The sequence below is a fragment of the Sminthopsis crassicaudata genome, chromosome 1, assembly GCF_048593235.1.
Source record: "Sminthopsis crassicaudata isolate SCR6 chromosome 1, ASM4859323v1, whole genome shotgun sequence".
Taxonomy (NCBI): Eukaryota; Metazoa; Chordata; class Mammalia; order Dasyuromorphia; family Dasyuridae; genus Sminthopsis; species Sminthopsis crassicaudata.
The window spans coordinates 83371883-83389852 of NC_133617.1; the positions used below are offsets into that span (position 1 = coordinate 83371883).

Sequence of the window (17970 nt, forward strand, 5' to 3'; positions counted from 1 at the left end):
GACTTCTAAGATCTATTTCCAGTTCTAACTTCTACAATCTGTCGATGTTCTCTTCTGCAGCCTAACTATCCCATACTGGAGGATCCACTGACAGCAGCAGCTCCTGCAGAATTATCCCTTTCTCAGAAAGAAATGGAAATCCAGTCTGACTTTAGAATCAGTCTGCAATAAAACCTTCAAAATCTTGATGACGAATTATAGCAAACTCATCTGTAGCACAGGAATTACAATGCTGGGTCAGGATCTATTGATGCCATCAAAGAAATAATGATATAGCTTTAAAAAAAATAACTATTGGAAATAGACTGAAAATTCTCTTAGAAAGGGACCTGGTCCATTCATGCTACAAGCCATTTCTGCTCTGAATATATGTCTTTTTGTTTTCTATCCACTCCCCCTCCATCCTTGTCTGGAATCTTCCTTGCTGGAAACTTCTATCTTCCATTCAAGATCATGTATTGGTGTGTCCTTGCCTATGACCTCAGAGACAAGAAGCCAATCAGATAGTCCTGAGAGAGAATTCCCCCGCCCTCGCCTATAAAACACCTGCACTCAGCTTCCTCATTTCAGTGTGACCATATTGTGTGGGACTGCCTAGATGTCCCCGCAGAAGAACAAGAGGAGCAACCAGGAAGAGAGACTCCTACGTAACCCGGGTGATGTATTCTTGCTACCATTTTCCTTCCTCCTTTCCCATTCATTCTGAAATTTATTGCCTTGCTGAGGGTGGTAAAATTCTAAGCAAGTTCATTATCATCTCTGATATCATTGAGTCAATTTGTGTCTTTAAAATTGCCCAAAGCAGTCAAAGGAGGCCAGAGACATACTGGAAAAAAAATAATTAAAGCAATTACAAAGAAGATCATATAGAGTGAGGGACCTCAGAATTTAATTTAGAGACCATCTAATTCAACCACCTTATTTCAAAAATAAGGAAACTGAGTTTGTCACTGTGTCCAGATTCACACAGAAGATTTACCCAATTCTTTGACATCACATCAAGCACTTTATCTATCCAATGCAGGATGCTGATCTACAGATGGGGGAAATGAGGTCATATTAGTAATAAATGACAGGGATGGGTTTTGAATCCACACCCCATGATCCTAAATTTAATGCTCTTTTCTATTGTACTCTTGATGAGTCACTGTCCACAGGACTGTTTCTTTGCCTTAGAAAAATAAAACAAGTGGGTTGATTTAGATAAAAATTAAAGTTAGATGCATCTGCATCAAACACTCCAGACATTCTGATGTAGCAATGCCAGATAAAGCAGGCTTTCATTGTGGTACCAAATAGCTGAACCAGTTCTAGAGGAGATTTTGTGAGGTTCTGTGCTATTAACATTATTCCTGTGTTTCTGCTGCTCTCTGCTGGTTAGCCTTGAAATTTCCTCTTCCAAAGATTTTTGACCTCCAGAAGGTTTATGAATCATTCATTTTAACTTGACTTTTATTGAGCAGTATCTGAGCACCTAGCCCTCTGTTAGTTATGTTAAAGGAGGAGAGCATGAGGAATAAAATGACAACATAGGATTCACTTCACTTATGCAGTTCGTGCAATTCAGCCAGCAAATTTTTAATCCAGCAATTAGATGTCATAAATAAAGTGCTTTAAAAACAACCAACTTTGTCCTATTCCATAGACTAAGTTATGTGACCCTGAGCAAGTAATTCAATTTCTATGTATCTCAACATCCTTGCTTACAATATTGAGGTACAGACTTAATGTTCTCTAAGATCCCTTTCAGTTCTAAATCTATGATCTGTGAGCCTTCTATGTAAGTACTAGGGAAGACTGTGATTTTAGATAAGGTAATCCTCTGTCCATAGGAATAACTCCAGTTAGACAGTGGTAATAAAGAATAATGGACAGCTCTGAACTTTGTATATTTTCCAGAACTGTGTTCAATTTCTAGTTATGAGCTTGCCATTACATTAGATACAACACCTTTATAATATCCATCTGGAAATCCAGTCCCATAGGCTCTCAAGAAAAGATTCTTGGAGGAGGTGATATTTGAGTTGGATTTTGCAGTATTGGATCTGAGGAGTTCAGTTTCCCCGGACTAGCTCAAACAAAGAAATCATTATCATATAGAATGGTGTGCTTTGTGTTTTCAATAAACGCAGTTAGTCCAGTTTGCCTGAAGAGTTTAGAGAGGGCAGGAGTATTTTATGTGATTTAAATGGGAAGACAGGGACACTTACTATGGCCAGATATGAGAGTGATTTAACAAAGTGATCTCTGAATTTGGAGTCAAAAGCTCAGCTTTCAAATTACCATTCACCTAATATGTTCCCTTTGGAATCAGATACTTCCTCCTTCTCTGAGGCTCACTTTCCTTATTAGAATCTTCATATCCGCCTAAATTCCCAAAACTCTTATTCTTCAAGGCTCAGATGCCAGCACTCATTTATCTATCCTCAAGCACTATTATTGTTCTATCATTTCAATCATGTCCAACTCTTTGTAGAACTCTCTGGAGTAGTCTTGTCAAAGATGCTGGAGTTGTTTGCCATGTCCTTATCCAGTTCACTTTAGAGGAAACTGAGGCAAATAGAATTAAGTGACTTAAGTCACACAGCTAGTAAATATCTAAGATTTGATTTGATTTGAACTAAGAATTTCTGACTTCAGGACCACTGTTCTATCTACTGTGTATCTCTATGTACTGTAACTTTTAGGCAAAAACAAAAATGAAAGTCTCTGAAGACTTCAAAGAAGGTTTATTCTATTTGCAGGAAACAAACATATACACCCTGATAAGAGAATACAAGTAAAATTTTAATGGGAGGAACTATTGATTATTTGGGGGTTCTTAACCTGAGGACTACAGAACTCTGAATTTGAATAGGGAAAAAAACTTATCTTTCTTTTCACTCACCTCTAAATGAAATTTTGCATTTCTTTCCATTATGAATATGGGCAATACATATTGTTCTGAGAAAAGTTTTATGGATTTCACCAAAAGACCTAAGTGAGGAGGGGCCTAAAATATCAAAAAGTTTAAGAATCTTTCTTTTAAAAGGACCAGGAAAGATCAACATTGTAGAATGATGGCATCTAAGGAATGATTTTAAGGAAGTTGGGGAATGCTACACAGATGAAAGGAGAGCATTGGATTCCTTGTACAAAGACTGAATATCATATATAGAGAACAGTTTCAAGTTTATCTGAAGGGGAAATAATGTGCAATCAGTCTGGAAAAAAGGTTGGAATTAGATTGTGAATGGCTTTAAATACCAAAGGATTATGATCCTACAGAAAAAAAAAAAGGGGGGGGGATCAATGGAAGCTTCTAGAGTAAGTTTGAAGTCTTTGCTAATTTTACAGATGAAAATTTGGCATCTATGTGAAAAAGAAAGATTGAAAAGAGGAAAGAAAAAAGGCTAGAAGAACAAATGGGATAGTGTTGCAAAAGGTTCAAATGAGAGCTAGAAATGCAGGCAGCTAGGTGATGCAAGGGGATTAGAGTGCTGAGACTGGAGTCAGGCAGTTCAAATTTTGCCTCAGACACTTACTAGCTGTATGACTGTGGGCAAATCACCTTAATAACCCTGTTTATCTTATTTTCCTCATCTGGAGAAAAATTGGCTAACCATTTGGGTATTTTGTTTAAAAAAAGAGTTACAAAAGGACAGACAGATGAGAGAGATGTTGTGAAGACACAATCAGCAAAATGTGTTCTGTTTGTTTTGGTTTCTTTATCTGTACAATGAGCTGGAATAGGAATGGCAAATCATTCCAGCATCTTTGCCAGAAAAAAACCAAATAGGATCACAAAGAGTTGGACACATCTGAAATTAATGAACAATAACAGGTTTGAAGGAAAAATTGAGCACTGTTTTAGACAATAGCTAGTGTTTATATTTAGCATTTTAAGGCTTATGAAATACATAACATATTGTTATTTGGCCTCCACAAAACAATCCTGCAAGAGAGGTAGGGGTTATTATAATCCTTTTTTATAAGCTGAAAGCTGTTTGGTGGGGTAAACTGAAGCTATTAGGTGGAATGACATTATTTCTAAAGAATGCAGGTTCTATTGACTTCATGTTCATTATTCAGATAAAATATACCTAACTTGGACATACCGAGTTTGAGATACCTATGGAAGATGAACTTGTAAATGTCCAATAAACAGACACTTTTGCAAATGTTCAATCAGCCTGCTTACTGTTTTCCCAAGAAATCATGGATATTGAATAGACATAAAACCTTCCCAGATGCCCAGGTGAAAGTATTCTTTCCATTCTCAAATGTTCTCACAGCACTGTGTATCTCTTGGACATAGTTATTCAATCATAACTTATCTTCTAACCCAAGTCATTTTTCATTATTGTGTCTCAGAAATGAACAGTGAATATGTTTACATATATATGCATGCATATATACATGCATATGCATATACATATGAGTATATATATATATATATATGTATGCATGTATATATATGTGTGTGTATCTCAGGAGATATATGTACATACACATAAAGACATGCATACACATATACATATGTATATATATGTACATTGTATATATGTATTCATCTGATGCATTCATCTATATGTATCTTATATGGGACATACTGGTCTATGAAAAATTCACCAAATTTGCTGGTATCTCTTCCCTCCATCAGTAGTACTCCTATTTGTGTTTTATGAAAGATCTTTGGATAGGAAGCTCCCACTTCTGTTTCCTAATCCAAAGGAAAGTGGAAACTTCAAGACGGAAAAGAACACTCTGGGTTCTGGAAGAGGTGGAGTTCCAAGTTTTTCATCACAAGGAACTTCAAATTATATATTGCAAGTTCTCCTACCTACTTATTCAAAGATTATTGATCTAGAAGTGACGATGGAAGTTGTCTAAATCATCTGTAATTTTCTTATTTGTCAAGGGAGGTTCAGAGAGGAAGAATGATTTGGCCAGAGCCAGATAGGTGATGGGCTAAGTAGAACCTGGTTTTCAAGCCTAGGTCCTCTGACTTTACAACTTATGAAATCACTACCTGTACCCTCACTTAATAGAAAAAGGGTAAAGGAGAGTTACCCTTGGCACATATTGAGGAGGGTCTTCAAACAGCCCAAAACATAGTAGGAGGATACTATGTGTCTCAATGAAACCAAGATTCCCTTCAGCTTGAAAGCTCATTGTGACGTCATCAGTAATGTCATAGAAGTCAGGTTCAAGGTTGAAAGGAAAGGGCTCTGCAGCCAAATGAATCTGTCTCTATAACTTTTGAGTAAATAGATGTTATTAAATAAGACAGGCTTAATTGGTTGACCTCTTATGTTCGGGTTCTCAATACCCTCTCATATATTTTCTTGGGCATTGGCAAGAAGGCATCCCAAAGAGAGTATCATTCTCTCTTGATTCCTGCTGTGTGGACAGAGTTCCCCCCTCCCCCAGCCATGTCTAAGGACAACAGGTAAATCCTCCTCCAATTGATATAAGTCCCTCCCTTTTTCCATCCTACTTGGGATCCAAAAAACATGGTAGACCCTGCAAGATTGTGAAGGAAGGCACATTTCAATGTCTTTAGTGTCCTATCCAGTTCTAATTTCTGGAATCTTCCTCCAACAACAACCCTTTGGTTCATTCTTCATAAACCCAAACTACTCTATGAAAAGAATGTTCCTATAGAAACTTACTAGCTATCAGTCTGAATCAGTCTCTGAAGTGAGAGGTTCTTGGATTTAGAACTGCACTAGCTCATAGAGGAGGTCATAGTGACATATCATCATGGGTGAAGAGTCACTGGATTTCTGAGTCAAGAAGACTTGTTTTCAAGTCTCACCTTCAATAGACATGATTTTGACCTCAGCATATCATTTAATCTCTCAATATTCCAGGCAGCTCTCAAAATTATAAGATTATAGAAAAAGTACCAACCTGAATAAGTTTTTTTTAAAGAAAAGGAAAAAATGTATCTTTACCTGGAGTTCTTTATACTAATAGAATCCCAAAGCCAATACATTGTCCCTGTAGATTTTTAAATATCTCTCTGATAATATGATATATACTTTATTCAGAGGGAACAATAGTTAGAAAGGACAATGGAAGTAGTCATCTTTTTAGGGAAAAAAACACAAGATGGGAAAATATGTTTTTGTCTGCCTGTGTGTCTGCGTGTGTGTGTGTGTGTGTGTGTGTGTGTGTATGTGTGTGTGTGTGTGTGTGTTGAGCTGATAATGTAAGTGGGCAGAATCTAAAGTTAATACTTGTATTTGTGCTCAAAATACAGATTTGGTTTCTCTCCTAGAGGAAAATCAAGGTGTTCCTAGAACCCCTCTCCACTCCTGTAGAAAATGAAATATTTGCTGAGGGGAAAATGAAGTAAATGAGCTTCAAGGTGGAAAAAAAGAAGAAAAGATCTAGGGGGAAAACAGAATGGAATCTTTAGAAGAATATTACCAAAAAAATAGGAAAAGAGTTCCTAAAGGCTTAGATGTAGATAACAAACAGGAATATCTTGCTTAGAAGCATAGAGGAACAAGCTGTTGATGTTCCAATATGATAATCCAGTTCTGGAGAGCTGATAATCCTGTAAATGAATCAATGAAAGAAGAAAAGTCATTGTCAGTCTCATATAATAAGCATTTATTTATTAGATTATAATGTATCAGACACTGTGCTAAATATTAAGAATTCAAAGAAAGTCAGGAGCAAAAATAGCCCCTTCTCTGTCTTTCCCCCAGTTTGCAGTCTAATAGAAAGATAACACAAAAACAAGTACCAATAAACAGGATGTATACAAGTCAAATTGGAGATGATAAACAGAAGTTCTAGTGAACTAAGAGAGAACCTTGAAATGCTTCTTGTAGAAGGTAAGATTTTAACTAAGACTTGAAGAAAGCCAAGGAGGCAAGAGATTGATGAGGAAGGAGAGAATTGATGAGGAAGGAGAGAATTCCAGCATGAGACACAGCTAGTGAAAACAGCCAATGGAGTCGAGAGAGATTGTCATTATTCAAGGAAATAACTAACAAGCCAGTGGCACTAGTTCACAGAGTACAAGAAGAGAGGAATGTCCATTCTTCTTAGGAACATAGGAGGAAGACAAGTTATGAAAGAGCTTTGAATGTCAAACAGAATTTTACATTTACTTGTTTCTGAAGAGGTAGACAGTTACTGGAATTTGTTGAAGAAGAGGGGTGGGAAGAGGATAATAATATGGTCAGACCTGTATTTTTAGGAAGAACAATTTGACAGCTGCATGGAGTACCGATTAAAGTGGAAAAAGACTTGAAGCAGGGATGCCAAAAAGCAGGCCATTCCAGGCATGAGATTTAAAGGTGATGGCAATGCCAGAAAATAAAAGGGAGGGGGTCATATATGAAAGATGCTATGAAGGTAAAATCAATAGAATTTTGTACGTGTGGTATGTAGTTGAGCATTACAAATCAAGGATGATATCAAAGTTGCAGCTCTGAATGACTGAAATGGTATTGCTCTCAACAGTAGTAGCAAACTTAGGGGAGAGAGGAGAGAACTTGGGAGGGGAAAGTAAATGAGTTCAGTTTTGCATGTTCTTAATTATTTATTTTTTTTTCCCCAATTACACATTAAAAACTATATTTAAAATTCATTTTTTAACTTAAAGTTTTCAAATTTTTTCTCTTCCTGTCTTCCCTCCCCCCTTCCTCATTGAAGGGGCAAATAATTATATATCAGTTCTATATGTACTATCATACAAAATATATTTCCAAGTATTAGTAATATTATGAAAGAAAACAGACCAAAAAAAAAGAAAAACAAAGTTTTAAAAGGATGCTTTAAAGCATTTAGACTCCTTCAATTCTTTCTCTGGAGATTGACAGCACTTAAACATAAGCCTCTGCAATTACTTTTGATCATTGTTTTGCTAAGAATAGTTAAGTCATTCCCAGTTGATCATCATGAAATACTGATGTCACTGTGTACAACTTTCTATGAGTTCTGCTCATTTCACTTTGGCTTAATTCATGTGTTACTAGATTTTTTTCTGAAAGCATCTATTCATATTTTCTTATAACACAATAGTATTCCTTTACAATCATACACCATTTCAATCATTTCTCAATTGACAGTCATTCTCTTAATTATCAATTCTTTTCCCAAAAAAATTGCTATAAATATTGTTATACATATAGGTTCTTTTCATTTTTGTTTTTATCTCTTTGGGTTACAGACCTAGTAGGGGTATTGCTGTATCAAAAACTGCTTACCATGGTTGTAATAGCCATTTGGGAATAGCTCCAAATTGTTCTACCAAATAGTTGAATCAGCATATCACTTCACTAATAGGGCATTGGTATATCAATTATCCCAAATCTCCTCCATTTGTTATTTTGCCTTTCTGCCATATTAGTCAATCTGATAGATGTGGAGTGGTACCTCAAAATTGTTTTAATTTACATTTATACAGTCAATAGTGATCTGGAATGGATCTCATATGACTATAGATTGATAACTTTGTCAGAAAACTGTCTGTTCATCTCCTTTGACCCTTTATCATTTGGGGAATGGCTCTTATTTTTATAAATTGGATTAATTTCTCTACATATTTGAGAAATGATATCTTTATCAGAGAAACTTGCTATAAAAAGTTTTCAGTTATGATTAATTGTATTTCCCTCCATCCTATTTTCTACCTGTTTATCCTACTCTCTCTCTCTCCTTTCATCCTATTCATCCTCAAAAGTATTTTGTTTTTGACTACCACCTCCTCTCCAATTCTACCTCTCTTCTATTAGTTCTGCCTTCCTCTCTTATCCTCTTACTCTACTTTCTTTCCAGTGGGGTAAGATAATTTCCTTTTTTCCCTGAGGCAATTAGGGTTAAGTGACTTGCCCAAGGTCACACAACTGGGAAGTGTTAAGTGTCTGAGGCCAGATTTGAACTCAGGTCCTCCTGACTTCAGGGCTGGTGCTCTAACCACCATGCATCCTAGATGCCCCTAGATTTCCCTTTTTGAGTAATTTCCCACAAAAGTAAGGTTCAAAGCCTTTTCACATAAAAGCTCTTTTTCACTCCTTTTATGTGAAATAACTTACCCCATTCTACCTCTCCTAGTCTCCTTCTCCCAATGCTGTCCTCTTTCTTATCCCTTAATATTTGTATAATCATTTCTTCATATTAAATCCACATTCATGACCTCTATGTATGTTCTTTTTAACTGCCTTAACTTTTTTATTTTGATTTTGGCACCTTGATAATTAGAAAGTTCTTAGGAATCATGAGTACCATTTTTCCACTTAGGAATGTTAACAATTTAACTATTGAATCCTTTGTGATTTCTCTTTCCTGCTTATTATTTTTTAGGCTTTTCTTGTGACTTGTATTTGAAAATCAAAATTTCTATTCACCTCTAGTCTTTTCATCAGGAATGCTTAAAAGTCCTTTATTTCATTGAATATCCATTTGCCCCTGAAAAATTATATTTAGTTTTGCTAAGTACATACTTTTTATTGTAATTCTAAGTTCTTTATCCTCCAGAATCTCACATTCCAAGTCCTCCATTTCTTTAATGTAGAAACTTAGCCAGACTGTGGTGCCACAATATTTGAATTTTTTCTTTCTGGTTTCTTACAATATTTTCTCCCTGACGTGGATGTTCTGGAATTTGATTATGATATTCCTGTGTGTTTTCATTTTGGAATCTCTTTCAAAAGGTGACCCGCAGATTCTTTCAATTTCTATTTTACCTTTTAGTTCTAGTGTAATATCTGGGCAGCTTTCCTTGATAATTTCCTGAAAGAAGTGGTCTAGGCTCTTTTTTTTTACTTTTTTGATTAGTCCAATAATTCTTAAATTATCTCTCTTCAATCTCTTTTCTAGGTTTGTCCATTTTTATTCTTTTGATTGTGTTTTATTGCTTCTTGATGTTTAATTAGCTTTCAATTGCCTCATTCTAATTTTTAAGGAATTATTTTCTTCAGTAAGCTGTTGAAATTTCTTTTCTTTTTGTCCAATTCTGCTTTTTAAGGAGTTCTTTTCTTCTGTGGATTTTTGTACATCTTTCTGCATATGGTCAATTCTGCTTTTTAAAGAAATTTCCTTAGTAAATTATTGTATATATCTTTCTCCATTTGGCCAATTTTGCTTTTTAAGGTGTCCTTTCTTCTGTGGATTTTTCTGCCTTTTTTAACCATTTGGCTTATTTTGTTTTTAAGGGGATTTTTTTTAGTATTTTTGTGCCTCCTTTACCAACCTACTGGCTTTTTTCATGATTTTCTTATATTACAGGCATTTCTTTTCTTTAAAAAAAATAAATAAGAAATAGTTTATTATTATTAAGGAAAACACCTTGCCTTGGCGTTGGGCAGCCTCTTTGGCCACAGGATGATCTTTTAAGTTGCAAAAGGTTCAATATCTCATTTTTATTTTTTTTATTATAGCTTTTTTTTACAAGATATATGCATGGGTAATTTTTCATCACTGACAATTGCAAAACCTTCTGTTTCAATTTGTCCCCTCCTTCCTCCCACTCCCCTCTCCCAGATAGCAGGTTAACCAATACATGTTATATATGTTAAAGTATATATTAAATAAAATAAATGTATACATGTCCATACAGTTGTTTTGCTGTACAAAAAGAATCGGACTTTGAAATAGTGTACAATTAGACTGTGAAGGAAATCAAAAATGCAAGTGGACAAAAATAGAGGGAATGTGAATTCTATGTAGTGGTTCATACTCATTTCCCAGAGTTCTTTCACTGGGTATAGCTGGTTCAGTTCATTACTGCTCTATTGGAACTGATTTGGTTTATCTCATTGTTGAAGGAGGGCCTTGTTCATCAGAACTGACCATCATATAGTATTGTTTTTGAAGTATATATGATCCCCTGGTCCTGCTCATTTCACTCAGTATCAGTTGATGTAAGTCACTCCAGGCCTTTCTGAAATCATCCTGCTGGTCATTTCTTACAGCACAATAATATTCCATAATATTCATATACCACAATTTATTCAGCCATTCTCCATTTGATGGGCATCCACTCAATTTCCAGTTTCTGGCCACTACAAAGAGGGCTGCCACAAACATTCTTGCACATACAGGTGTCTTTCCCTTCTTTGAGATCTCTTTGGGATATAAGCCCAGTAGTAGCACTGCTGGATAGAAGGGTATGCACAGTTTGATAACTTTTTGAGCATAGTTCCAAATCGCTCTCCAGAAGGGCTGGATGTATTCACAATTGCACCAACAATGTATCAGTGTCCCTGTTTGCCCACATTCCCTCCAACATTCTGCATTATCTTTCCCTGTCATTCTAGCCAATCTGACAGGTGTGTGATGGTATCTCAGAGTTATCTTAATTTGTATTTCTCTGATTAATAATGACTTGGAGCATCTTTTCATATGGCTAGAAATAGTTTTAATTGCTTCATCTGAGAATTGTATGTTCATATCCTTTGACCATTTAGTAATTGGAGAATGGCTTGATTTATAAATTAGAATCAATTCTCTATATATTTTAGAAATGAGGCCTTTATCAGGTTTTGACTGTAAAAATGTATTCCCAATTTATTGCTTCCCTTCTAATCTTGTCTGCATTAGTTTTGTTTGTACAAAAACTTTTCGATTTGATATAATCAAAATTTTCTATTTTGTGATCAATAATGATCTCTAATTCTTCTTTGGTCATAAATTCCTTCCTCTTCCATAGGTCTGAGAGATAAACTATCCTATGTTCTTCTAATTTATTTATAATCTCATTCTTTATGCCTAGGTCATAAACCCATTTTGACCTTATCATGGTGTAAGGTGTTAAGTATAGGTCGATGCCTAGTTTCTGGAAGGCATTTCTTTTTAAAACATTTTTGATAGTTTATCTCTCAGATCTGTGGAGAAGGAAGGACTTTGTGACCAAGAAGTACTGGAACTCATTATTGAAGAACAAATAGATAATTTTCATTATATTAAGTTAAAAAGTTTTTATACAAACAAAATTAATATACACAATACAATACATTAGAAGGGAAGCAATACATTGGGAAAACATTTTTTATATTTAAGGGTTCTGATAAAGGCCTCATTTCTAAAATATATAGAGAATTGACTCAAATTTATAAGAATTCAAGCCATTCTCCAATTGATAAATGGTCAAAGGATATGGACAGACAATTTTCAGATAAAGCAATTAAAGTCATTTCTACCTAAGAAAGATGCTCTAAATCACAATTGATCAAAGAAATACAAATTAAGACAACTCTGAAGTACACACTTCTCAGATTGGCTAAGATGACAGGAAAAGATAACATGTTGAAGGGGATGTGGGAAAACTGAGACACTAATACGTTGTTGGTTGAATTGTGAATGGATCCAGCCACTCTGGACAACAATTTGGAACTATGCTCAAAAAATTATCAAACTCTCCATACCCTTTGATCCATCAGTGTTTCTACTGGGCTTATATCCCAAAGAAATCTTAAAGAGGGAAAGGGACTCACATGTGCAAAAATGTTTGTGGCAGCCCTTTTCATAGTGGCAAGAAATTGGAAATTGAGTGGATGCCCATCAGTTGAAGAATGGCTAAATAAGTTATGGTATATGAACATTATGGAATATTATTGTTCTATAAGAAATGATCAGCAGGATGATCTTAAAGAGGTCTGAAGAGACTTATATGAACTGATACTAAGTAAAATGAGCAGAACCAGGAGATCATTATACACAGCAACATCAAGATTATATGATGATCAACTCTGATGGACATGACTCTTTCCACAATGAGATAATTGAGGCCAGTTCTAATGACCTTATGATGAAGAAAGCTATCTACACCCAGAGAGAGCACTGTGGGAACTGAGTATGGATCACAACATAGCATTTTTGTTTGCTTGCATTTTGTTTTCTTTCTCATTATTTTCCTTTTTGATCTGATTTTTCTTGTGCCACAAGATTATTGTATAAATATGTATACATATATTGTGTTTAACATATATTTTAACATGTTTAACATATATTAGATTTCTTGCCATCTAAGGAAGGATAGGGAGAAGAGGGGAAATTTTGGAACACAAGGTTTTGCAAGGGACAATGTTGGAAAATTATCCACACATATTTTTTTTTTGAAAATATAAAGCTTTAATTAAAAAAAAAAGAAAAAGAAAAAAATATTTTTAAGATGTTTCAGAAATTCTTTTGGGAACTAAAACCAATTTACATTTTTCCTTGAGGCTTTAGATGCAGCAGTTTTGACTTTATTGTCTTCTTTTGAGTTTGTGTTTTAGTCTCTTCCCTTTTATCATAATAACTTTCTATAGTTACAATCTTTTTTTTTTTTGGTTTGCTTTTTTTCTAGCCTATTTCTCGACTTTTAACTTCATACTAAACCCTGACCTCTTCTCCAAGTATAAAGTGGGCATAGTCCCAGGTTTTAGTTTTTTTGTGCACCTATTTCTGGGAGTCTATAAGCTTTCCAGTTTTTTTCAAAATGGTATGATATAAGGAAAGATGTATTTACTACTTTTCTGGCCTTATTACAAACACTTTTTTCTGTCCTGTAACTATGACCAGAGTCCCTATTCCCTTGGGTCCACAAGCTAGTGACCCTTTTCCCCCAGGACTATGACCCAGGATTGCAACCCGCTCTGGGTTTAGCCAAGATTAGCCAATACAATATAATCCTTCACCTTTTTCCAGCAAAAGGACTCATAATCTTCTTACTAATTGTCTGAGGCCTTTATCCTTTGTGGGCTGAGAGTTCAAGAAGCTTTTACTGTTGTTGATTCTGTCTCAAAGCCACCTGCTGGTTCTGGTAATGGTCTATGCTAGAGCATTCTGTGCTTCACTCTCACCCTGGTGTAATACACCATTCCTACTGACTTCAGAGTTTTATTGGGCTAGAAAATTGATTCATCCCATCCTTTTTTGAATTCTGCCAATCCAGAATTTGTTTTGAGATATTATTTAAAGTTGTTTGAAGGAAAATTTGGGAGAGCTTACATGAGTCCCTATTCATTCTCCCTCATCTTGGCTCCATCTCCTTTACCCTTCTTCCCAATTTGATATATGTTGAGTTTCAAATGTCTATAGGACATTTAGTTCAAAATGTCCAACAGAACATCAAGAGAAAGTTAACAATGGATAAATAGCTCTAAGAATCAGCATAGAAATAATAATTTAATACATCTTAGCTGATGAAAAACCCCCAAGTGACATTATATTAGGAGAGAATAAGAGGGTTAAGGATGGAGCCACTTAGACATGCATGGTTGTCAAATATATTTTAGATAACAATCAGAGACTAATAAGCAGTCAAACAAGTGGGAGAAAAACTAGAAAATAATAGCAGTAGTATCATTAAAAACCTAGAAGAGAGTAGCAAAGAGAAGAGAGTAATTAGCATTACATTCTTATAAATTTAAATTAGTTTGAAAATTATATATTTGAATATATTTGAAAATGTAGGCCTTTATCAAAGACATTTTATTTGAATATATTTGAAAATTTAGGCCTTTATCAAAGACACTTGCCACAAATTTTTTTCCAGTTTTCTGTTTTCCTTTTAATCTTGGCTGCATTGGTTTTATTTGGCAAAAAAGTTTTTAGTTTAATATAGTCAAACTCACAAGAAATTACTTTATATAACATGACATATAGTCAAAATTCAATTCATTGATCTGCTCTTTCATTATTTCATTGAAATAAATGTTTAGAGATATGAATTTTTCCCTAAGTACTTCTTTGGCTGTATTACATGATTTGATATGTTATCTTATTGTTGTCATTCTATATAATGAAATTATTGATTATTTCTATGATGTGTTCTTTGATCTACTCATCTTATATAATTTGATTAATTTCCCATTAATTTTTAATCTGTATTTCCATGGCTCTTTGTTGAATATTTTATTGCATTATTATCTGGAAAAAGATGCATTTATTATTTCTGATTTTCTGCATTTGGTTGTGCCAATAAGGGCTACCACAAACATTTTTGCACATGTGTCCCTTTCTCTTTTTAAGATCTATTTGAATATAGGCCCAAGAAAAACACTGCTAGATGACAGGATATGCACAGTTTGATAACTTTTTGAACATAATTCCAAATTGCTCTCCAGAATGGCCGGATCCATTCACAGTTCCACCAACCATGTATTAGTATCCCAGTTTTCCCACATCCCTTCCAATATTCATGACTATATTTTCCTGTCATCATTCCTTATCTTTCCTGTCATCTCTGAGAGGTATGTAGTAGTATCTCAGTTGTTTTAATTTGCACTTCTCTAATCAATAGTTTAGAGCACCTTTTCACATGATTAGAAATGGTTTTAATTTCTTCATCTAAAAATTGTATGTTCATGTCCTTTGACCATTTATCAATTGGAGAATAGCTTAAATTCTTATAAATTTGAGTCAGATCTCTATATATTTTAGAAATGAGGCCTATATTAGAACCTTAAATGTAAAAATGTTTTCCCAATTTATTAATTCCCTTCTGATATTGTCTGCATTAGTTTGGCTTGTATAAAAACTTTTTTTTTAGTGTGAGCTATTTGGTTTTTTTTAATTTTTTTATTATATATTTTTATAATATTATCCCTTGTATTCATTTTTCCAAATTATTCCCCCTCCCTCTACTCCCTCCCCCCCCGATGACAGGCAATCCCATACATTTTACATGTGTTACAATATAACCTAGATACAATACATGTGTGTAAATACCATTTTCTTGTTGCACAATAAGCATTAGATTCCGAAGGTACATGTAATCTGAGCAGACAGATATTAGTGCTAACAATTTACATTCACTTCCCAGTGTTCCTTCTCTGGGTGTAGCTACCTCTGTCCATCATTGATCTACTGGAAGTGAGTTGGATCTTCTTTATGTTGAAGATTTCCACTTCCATCAGAATATATCCTCATACAGTATTGTTGTTGAAATGTATAGTGATCTTCTGGTTCTGCTCATTTCACTCAGCATCAGTTGATGTAAGTCTCTCCAAGTCTCTCTGTATTCCTCCTGCTGTTCATTTCTTACAGAGCAATAATATTCCGTAACCTTCATATACCATAATTTGCCCAACCATTCTCCAATTGATGGACATCCATTCGTCTTCCAGTTTCTAGCTACAACAAAAAGAGCTGCCACAAACATTTTGGCACATACAGGTCTCTTTCCGCTCTTTAGTATTTCTTTGGGATATAAGCCCAGTAGTAGTACTGCTGGGTCAAAGGGTATGCACAGTTTGATAACTTTTTGGGCATAGTTCCAAATTGCTCTCCAGAATGGCTGGATTCTTTCACAACTCCACCAGCAATGTATTAGTGTCCCAGTTTTCCCACATCCCCTCCAACATTCATCATTATTTGTTCCTGTCATCATAGCCAATCTGACAGGTGTGTAGTGATATCTCAGAGTTGTCTTAATTTGCATTTCTCTGATCAGTAGTGATTTGGAACACTCTTTCATATGAGTGGATATAGTTTCAATTTCATCATCTGAGAATTGTCTGTTCATATCCTTTGACCATTTATCAATTGGAGAATGGTTTGGTTTCTTATAAATTAGGGTCAGTTCTCTATATATTTTGGAAATGAGACCTTTGTCAGAACCTTTACTTTTAAAAATATTTTCCCAATTTGTTACTTCCCTTCTAATCTTGTTTGCATTAGTATTTTTTGTACAGAAACTTTTTAGTTTGATGTAATCAAAATCTTCTATTTTGTGATCAATAATGATCTCTAGTTCTCCTCTGGTCATAAATTCCTTCCTCCTCCACAGGTCTGAGAGGTAGACTATCCTCTGTTCCTCTAATCTATTTATTATCTCATTCTTTATGCCTAAATCATGGACCCATTTTGATCTTATCTTGGTATATGGTGTTAAGTGTGGATCCATATCTAATTTCTGCCATATTAATTTACAGTTTTCCCAACAGTTTTTTTCCAAATAATGAATTTTTATCCCTAATGTTGGTATCTTTGGGTTTGTCAAAGATTAGATTGTTATAGATGTACCCTTTTTTGTCCTTTGTATCTAATCTGTTCCACTGATCCACCGGTCTATTTCTTAGCCAATACCAAATGGTTTTGGTGACTGCTGCTATATAATATAGCTTTAGATCAGGTACACTTAGACCACCTTCCTCTGAGTTTTTTTTCATTAGTTCCCTTGCAATTCTCGACCTTTTATTCTTCCATATGAATTTTGTTATTTTTTCTAGGTCATTAAAATAGTTTCTGGGGAGTCTGATTGGTATAGCACTAAATAAATAGATTAGTTTGGGGAGTATTGTCATCTTTATTATATTCGCTCGGCCTATCCAAGAGCACTGAATGTCTTTCCAATTATTTAAATCTGACTTTATTTTTGTGGCAAGTGTTTTGTAATTTTTCTCATATAATTCCTGACTTTTCTTTGGTAGATGGATTCCCAAATACTTTATACTCTCAACATTTGTTTGGAATGGAATTTCTCTTTGTATCTCTTGCTGTTGCATTTTGTTGGTGATATATAAAAATGCTGAGGATTTATGTGGATTTATTTTGTATCCTGCCACTTTGCTAAAATTTTGAATTATTTCTAATAGCTTTTTAGCAAAGTCTTTGGGGTTCTCTAAGTATGCCATCATGTCATCTGCAAAGAGTGATAGTTTGATTTCCTCATTTCCTACTCTAATTCCTTGAATCTCTTTCTCGGCTCTTATTGCCGAGGCTAGCGTTTCTAGTACTATATTGAATAGTAATGGTGATAGTGGGCAACCTTGTTTCACTCCTGATCTTACTGGGAAAGGTTGCAGTTTATTTCTATTGCATATTATGCTTACTGAAGGTCTTAAATATATGCTCCTGATTATTCTAAGGAATAGTCCATTTATTCCTATACTCTCAAGAGTTTTTACTAGGAATGGATGTTGGATTTTGTCAAATGCTTTTTCTGCATCTATTGAGATGATCATATGGTTTTTATTAATTTGATTATTAATATGGTCAATTATATTAATAGTTTTCCTAATATTAAACCAGCCCTGCATT

At 34.6% G+C, this 17970-nt stretch overlaps 1 protein-coding gene across 1 annotated transcript in view; it reads left to right on the top strand.

The window, feature by feature from the left end:
• The first annotated feature begins 548 nt into the window (after positions 1 to 548).
• LOC141540482 (maestro heat-like repeat family member 5) overlaps positions 549 to 17970 on the top strand; it is a 141571-nt gene continuing 124149 nt past the window's right edge. Inside the window, exon 1 of the mRNA XM_074264601.1 lies at positions 549 to 656. The gene's annotated coding sequence lies outside the window, so the exon portion shown is untranslated. The remainder of the gene's footprint in view (positions 657 to 17970) is intronic.